The following is a 7,504-nucleotide window of genomic DNA, read 5'->3' on the forward strand; positions in this document are numbered from 1 at the left end:
CAGTTCTTTAGTCACACAATGGGAACAACAGCACGTCTATGATGCTTTAGGAACAGACACACTGAAAGCAACAGGAAAGGTAGGTCAAAAATCAGCAAATTGTTTTTAAGAACTGTTTGCATTTGTATGTTCTAAAAATCAGGAAGTCAAAATGTATTACAGCTGCAGTTTCTATATAGGACAGTCACAATAGCTGAGATGGTTTGAAATACATTGAGTTGAAGTTCAGGAGGCTCTTCCAAGTAACAGGAGACTTTAGTTTGAAATGGAACTCTACACAGATTCCTGAGCTGACTTTGAGATATCAAATTAAAATATATATTTATGTATGCATAGATAATATATGCTTTTGTGTGTATGTCATTAAAAAAGGACTCCCCTAGAACTTCTGCTTTCTCTCTGGTCACTCTCTTACACATTTCACATGCATTTGATGTATGTGTCATCTACATAAATAATCCCCTCTTGTCAAACCACAGTTACAGATGCCCCCAATCCCTTCCTTACCTACAGCGCTCCAGGACAGTATCCCTCACCCAGTCATGTTTGTAGACACAATCTCATATATTACCTCAGCGTACCATTGTAGATGCTGTGCATTCTAATAAATCCTCTATCCAGCACTACCATCCCATCAAAATGTTTATATTTACACGTTCACAATCCAAGAAAAAGTTTAACACCACAGTACTATCGACACAAGAGCTATGGAGGTAACAGACTGTCTTGTGTAACACTGGCAGTCTGAGAAAAGATCTGCAGCCAGTCAGTCATGGATTCTTGGAAAAAATGAGGCATTCAGTTATTATTTGAATGTGGTGCTCAGGGGCATGATTCAGCGGAGGGCTGCTAGGGTAGTATGGTTAGGTTGTGATTGGACTCGATGATCTTTAAGGTCTTTTCCAACCTGAGCAATTCCACGATTCTATGATTAGGAACATATACTGCCAATTTGCTGTTCTTTCTTTTCAGTTGTACAGCAGATTCAAATCAAATAGACTGTACTCAAAATATTTGGAAATTGTGAAGACATCATGTTGAGCATTGAAAACCTGTGTCACCATTTGTCCATGCTTACGTTGTTCAGGGAATTCAGAAGTAGGTTACCTCAAGTTTTCAGCCTCAAGTCCTTCACCAAGTCTCTTCTCATTTCTCATCAACCACCTCTCGGGATGTGATCACTCCTTGCAGTTCAGAGAGGAGTACCACACTGCTAGAGCAAGGAATGCAACAGCAACAGGGACTAGAACTAGGACTAGAACTACTCCATACAGAATGGGAAAATGTTAACTTTATGTTGTAGTGGCAAAACTGTATTTGTGAACACTGTCAGAGAGTGCTTCACAAAAACACTAGCTAGGGATTAGTCTGAAGGATAAGCAGTCTTGAGCTATTTCATTCAAATGCGTCTGTGGACATAGTTAAAAGTGAAAAATTGCTGAAAATTTGCTACATGGTAATAATTGTAGTATGACTATAGGCAACATCTTCAAAGAGTTACAATAGCCAAAAATGCTGTATGATTCTGTTAATAAAACACATAGAAAGGAGGCAGTTCGGTTTTAGTATGTTGACAGCTACTTCATGATGTTACAGTGAATGTTCAGAGCAAAGGTATGCTAATTATCAGGAAAAAAAGGAGGAAAAAAACACTGCTGGAAGATGCAGATGTCTGAGTGAAAGTTTTGACTGTGAAGACTGATGAGGAAAAGTTGCTGCATACTGAAGTATTTTCTGTATCATCCTGCACCAGGTGGTCTCCTAAATTCATTGGGAGGCATGTTTTCCCTGAGTGTTCTTTTGCATCATACCCACAGAACTGTTATGCTTAATCTCCCTGTGGGCCCAACACTACTATTTTTTTGCCAGTCCTTGTTTCCACATCTTGTATAATTTTGTGGTTTAAGTCACCAGGAAGCTAAGATGAAATTGCTAGTCTTCCTGAAGAACAAGGTGATTTGTTCCTGAGGTCTCAGTATTTTTTTTTATACACTATCTGTCTCTCCTGAGCAGTGTTCTTTTGCGTAGTTGCTTTCAAGGGTATTCCCTGAATCAACAGTTCCCTGAATAACGTGAATTCTGGTCTTATGAAGTCCGAAGTGCTGAATTCTGCTGCTACCTCCCTGACTTTCCACTAGCTCCTTCACACAGTCATCATGTGTTTAATACAGCCTGAACTACCATCTGGGATTATATGAGGGCCACTAGAAAAGCAAGGCCCCCTACTTCATTCTGTTGGACCATATCAGAAGCAGATGTTCTTGGGATGGCAGCAGAGGGTGGACCTTTGCAACAATATTCCATTACATTTTCTTGCTTTATGACAGATGGCAACAAAGAGGCACTCTGACATGAAAGTGCATGTGAACCAAAGGTGTGTCACTGAACCTCTCCATGCAAATAAAAAGCATCCATCCACATTCATCAGTGCTTGCTGAACATTTATGGAGAGGAAACAGTGGATGTGAACACAGTGAGGTGGTGGGTGATGCATTTCAGCAATAATACTGTCACAGGTGCTGTGAAACAGTGGGTCACTTCCACAGGTGCAGACTTCTATGAGTGCAGCATACAGACTCCTGTTCATTGCTGCCAAAAATGCATAGCTGATGGTGGTGACTCTGCTAAGAAATGGTGCTTTGTAGGTGAGAATGTGCTCTTTCAAATAGCATTCCTGTGCTCTTTTTACCTGTCGTAGTTTCTATGGAAATAAATAGGAAATAAATAGGAGACATTACTTTCAGACTGAGCTGCGTATTTGACAGCAGTTTATTTCTGCTTCCAGAACTCAGCATTGCTCCTCCATCATTTATGTTAGGATACTGTCATTAGCACCATTTGAGAAGTCCAGCCTTGTTTATCCAGTACTGTTGCTCTCTCAGCAGGTGACCTCATGCTGAAATCCTCTCTAAGGAAGTGATTTCTGCTAGTTTGTAAATGTCTTTCCCAGCTTTGTCTTAAACAGGGCATCTATAACAGACCCCATCAAAATTTGCCTCATTTTCATCTCATCTCAGTTCTCATCTACAATTTCAAATATCAGCACTACATAATCAAGGAGTACCTTAACATAAAGCATAAATCACCCTCATCTTCCCTATCTATTCTTCCTAAGCAGCCTGTACCCTCCCATGCCCATGCTCCAATAATGCACAATATACCACCATGATTCCAACTGTGTTCTCTGTCTCCCTTTCAAAATGTTGTATTTGCAGCTATTCCTCTGCCAATTACGGACTTAGCTTCTGATGATGACGCCAATTTCATGCTCTTGTCTTGCACTTTCACTGCAAAAACTTTATTCCTTATTACTCAGATGCAGACGTCCAAAGGTCTAGACAAACAAAGATGAAGTTAAATTTCCAAACTTGGCATGGAAACTGCTCTCTGGAAATTCAGGTGACTAATGGTATTCTATGGTATTAAAAGGGCTTACAGGGAAATCAAGAGAACTGTAGTGCAGTAAGTCTGATGTGTGGACTGGACAAATTAGAGGCACTATAATAGACCAGAAATAATGGACGCAGGAAAAAAGTGACAGCCCTTCTTTTGTATTTGTAAAGGAAGTAATACTTCTCAAACCTGCTGGGCTTTTTGATCAGATAAAGGTTAGACAGTGTAGGTAAGGAGATTTAACTATTAAGACTGCATCTTCAGTACTAAATAAATCTACTTCTGAGTGCAGTCTCTGATGTCAGATAGCGCTGCATCCAGTGCTTACTGCTTGTAATCACCAGAATTGCCTCGCTGCACTGGCACTGTCTAAACACTTGGTTTGAGTCTTGCCTACTTTCCATTCCACACCAACTAAATAGAGTATAAAACCATCATATTTGCCCTGAAGTTTTAACAGGCTGATGTTAGACAATGATGTGGAAGGAAAATTGTGAACTGCAGCGTTGACATTGCTGCATTACTGTTCACAAGAAATGGTGCATTACTTGTCAGAGCAGATTTCAAAGGGAGAACTCCTTATTCTTTGTACTAGACCTGGAGAGACTAGAAGCTGATAAGGTTATTGGAAGAAAATAGAAGACTGGGAGGTCAACATGGGCAGTTCAAAAGAACTTTCAGGAGAAAACAAGACCAAAATTGTTGTGGTTTTTTTTTTGTCTTGTTTTGTTGTTTTGGTTTTTTTTTTTTTTTGTTATTTTGTTGTTTTTTTTTTTTTTAGCATATTCTCCAGTTGTTCTTTTGGAAGATGAAGAATATATTAAATCATACTTGCAGGCAAACTATATTGACGAATTTTCACCCACAAGATCTAAAAATTTTGGGCATAAGGATACTCAGATATCCCTTAAAAAACTCTTGTCTACAGATCGAAAGCTTTGGATTTATTTTTATTTATAGAGATTATCAGTCCTACACAAGCAATACTTTTCTGTGACAGGATCCACTGGATCCCTCTTCATGCATAGGAGTACTCAGTAATCTGAACTACTGGATCCAGAAGCCAGACGGATTAAGCCCCAGAAAACTCTGACCCACTTCCTCTGTCCAAGTGTGGGACAGCCAAGTCAGCACCTGTCCTTGACAAGGAGGGGTCTGCAGGAGGAGGCAGCCATGTCCTGATGGGAGGAGGGAAGAGGGATCCTGACACCACAGATGTTCTGCCATCCCTGTTTTCATTGCTGCAGAGCCTGGAGTCCAGTGCTACGAGAAGGAAACCACAGCACAGCTGGAAGAGGCAGAACGTGAGAAATCCATGGATGCAGGCAGTCCTGCACAGCAGTACAGTGGTGAACATAGTGCTGACGCTTCCCACAGTGGAGACGACATCCAGACATGCTGGAAGCAGATTATACCCCATTTTCTGAAAGTTCCTGTAAAATATTCTGAGTTGGAAAGACTACACGAGAATTACCAAGTTCAACTCCTGTCTGCACATAGGACTACCTAAAAATTAAAGCATAATTCTGAGTATTGTTTAAATGTCTATCTACTATGGCTGCAGCAGAGATCTAACCATGGCCATGTAAAGTGTCTGACTGGCTCCAGAGGCCCTCATTTGTTCACATGCTATTTTCACAAGACAGCAGATTCCTGATGCTGCAATGGATCTATGCTATGAAGCACTGGATCTTTCCTCCAGAAAACTCACTGTAGCCCTGCGTCTGTCGCTACTGCATCACAGTTCTCCGCAGAGTACACAGTACTTTGCCTTGCCATCCCCAATTTCTTGAAAAGCAAAAGAAAATTCACCAAGCAGAGGGGAAAAAACAGAACAAACAAACAAAAAAAGACCCATAAACAAATATGGTTCTACCTTCCCTTGAAGTTACTTCGTTCAATCCCTTTTTCACGCTGAAACAGTCAAGCACATCCATAACTCCAATTACTTCTCAGCACCAAAATAACTCACACCTGATAGACACTTAGAGGCCTGGCTAAGCACAACCATGCTGCCCTACAAACACCAACTCCTGGTTATCACAGAATCACAGAATTGCTGTGTTATGATGTTGACTTTCCTTGTCTTGTGTTCAGTGAGCATGAAGAGAGGAGGCAGAGGCACTCATGCCAGTGTTGAAGGGTGACAGTGGAGCACAACCAAGCACTCCTGAGTTCATGGTTCAATGCAAACTACATTCTCATCTCTGCATTTTGGAGCAACAGCATCAACCTTGTAGCCTGTTTAGTTAGAAAAAAATTTCACATCCAATATCTCCATGTAATTACCATGGAACCACATGCAGACCTTCTGTTTAAGTCCTCTGTTCCTTCTACCTGGAGCTGCTCTGAACATGACCTCCTGGACAGTTGCAGTGACATGAAAAGTTGCCACTGGCCTGGTCTCCATTTCAAATTGATTGATCTTTTCTGCCTAGAGAAGATCAAATAAAGTAAATCCTGGCAGACCATACAAGAATCACCTAGGAAAATTTAAGAATGGATCTTCCTGGGAGTCAGTATGCATGATGGAAGATTTAACCTTGGCCTCTGGTGAATTCAATCTGGTGAATGAAAAGTACCTGTTAGTGAGCTGTCATCTCTCTGAAGAAGCACAGCATCACAATCACTATCACACAGTTCATGCTCTCATGAGAACATCAGATACCTTTGTTAATGTCTCTAGATTCAGTTAGCCATACACCCATCCTAGAGCAGCTGCACAATGGATTTCACAGCCATTTAGAGGAGGTGTGCTCAAGTCAGGTGGGTATCCAGTCAGTGGATGCCAAAAAACAGGACATACTGAAACATGAAGTTTCTTTGCCAAATGGAGGATGCTTTTAAAAAGATATTTAGTTGTTTCCTTTGCACTGGGATCCACAGGCTCTCCCAAACTTTCACGAAGCTTTTTGTGATCTTGACCAGCACCAGCTCCTTTTACTTGACTGCAAATGTGAAGAGAACACATTCACGTTAAAGATCAGCAAGAGATCTCAAGATGGCATCGATCTCACCCTGTCCCTTCAGTGTCATGTCACCAGCAATTTCACTTGGAAAGAGGCTTGGTTAATTTTGCTCATATCAAAAAGGAGTTCAATGCAGGAGAAGCAGGAGAGCCAAGAGTGCCTGCGGATAGCAGCCTGCATCAGAGACCAGGTAAGGCAACCTGGACTCTAGCACACAGAATGAAATTCTTGGTCTTCATGCTTGCAAGTACCATGCAAGATTCCTAGGAGAGGCCTGTAATGCTTCTTTAAATACAAATCCCTTTGCATTCCCTGCTAGTCAGTCCTGCAAGGATGGAGAGGGCTCAGGAATGTTTGCTTCTGCTCCACTAGGAAACATCCCATGGATGTGCAGATGTCTGCACTGTGGACTGTGGCAGAGTGGCTGAGAATGGCTCTAGTTTGACCACGTACTATGGGGTTGTTTAGAATGGAGAAGGGAATGCTTTGGACCTCATTGCAGCCTTTCAGTACTTAGAAAGGAGATTATAAAAAAAGATGGAGGCCAACTTTTTACATGGCCTGACAATGATAGGACAAGGTGCAATGGTTTTAAACTAAAAGAGGGGAGATTTATATTAGATGTTACGAGGAAAATCTTTACTCAGAGAGAGGTGGTTCACTGGCATTGCTGCCCAAAGAAGTATGGGTGCCCCATCCCTGAAGGTGAGTATGGCCAAGCTGGATGGGGCTTCGGGCAGCTTGAGCTGGTGGGTGGTGACCAGATCATGGCAAGGGAGTTTGAACAAAAAGATATTTAGGGGCCCAATTTAATCAAAACTGTTCTATGATTCTATGACTTTATGATTCTCTGTGAGAGTAAAGACACGCAAACTTTGTATAGCAACAGCAGAGTGAGCTTTCACCTTTTGCAGTACTATACCCAAACTGTCACAGTTCTGCACAGCTGGATAAATGCTTTCTCATCTCAATATCTGCAATTTCAAGGGACAGCAGTCTACAAGCTCCCTCAGCAGCCTCTACAGGCTCCTATATTCTACCACAGGAACAAATCCAGTAAGCAAGACAGAAGAGATCAACAGAATCAAAGCAACTATGCCATGGGCAAGATGCCACCCAACTGTCCTCCAGTTCCTGTCAGG

Source organism: Tympanuchus pallidicinctus, unplaced genomic scaffold (genome assembly GCF_026119805.1).
Source record: "Tympanuchus pallidicinctus isolate F22 unplaced genomic scaffold, pur_lepc_1.0 scaffold23, whole genome shotgun sequence".
NCBI lineage: Eukaryota > Metazoa > Chordata > Aves > Galliformes > Phasianidae > Tympanuchus > Tympanuchus pallidicinctus.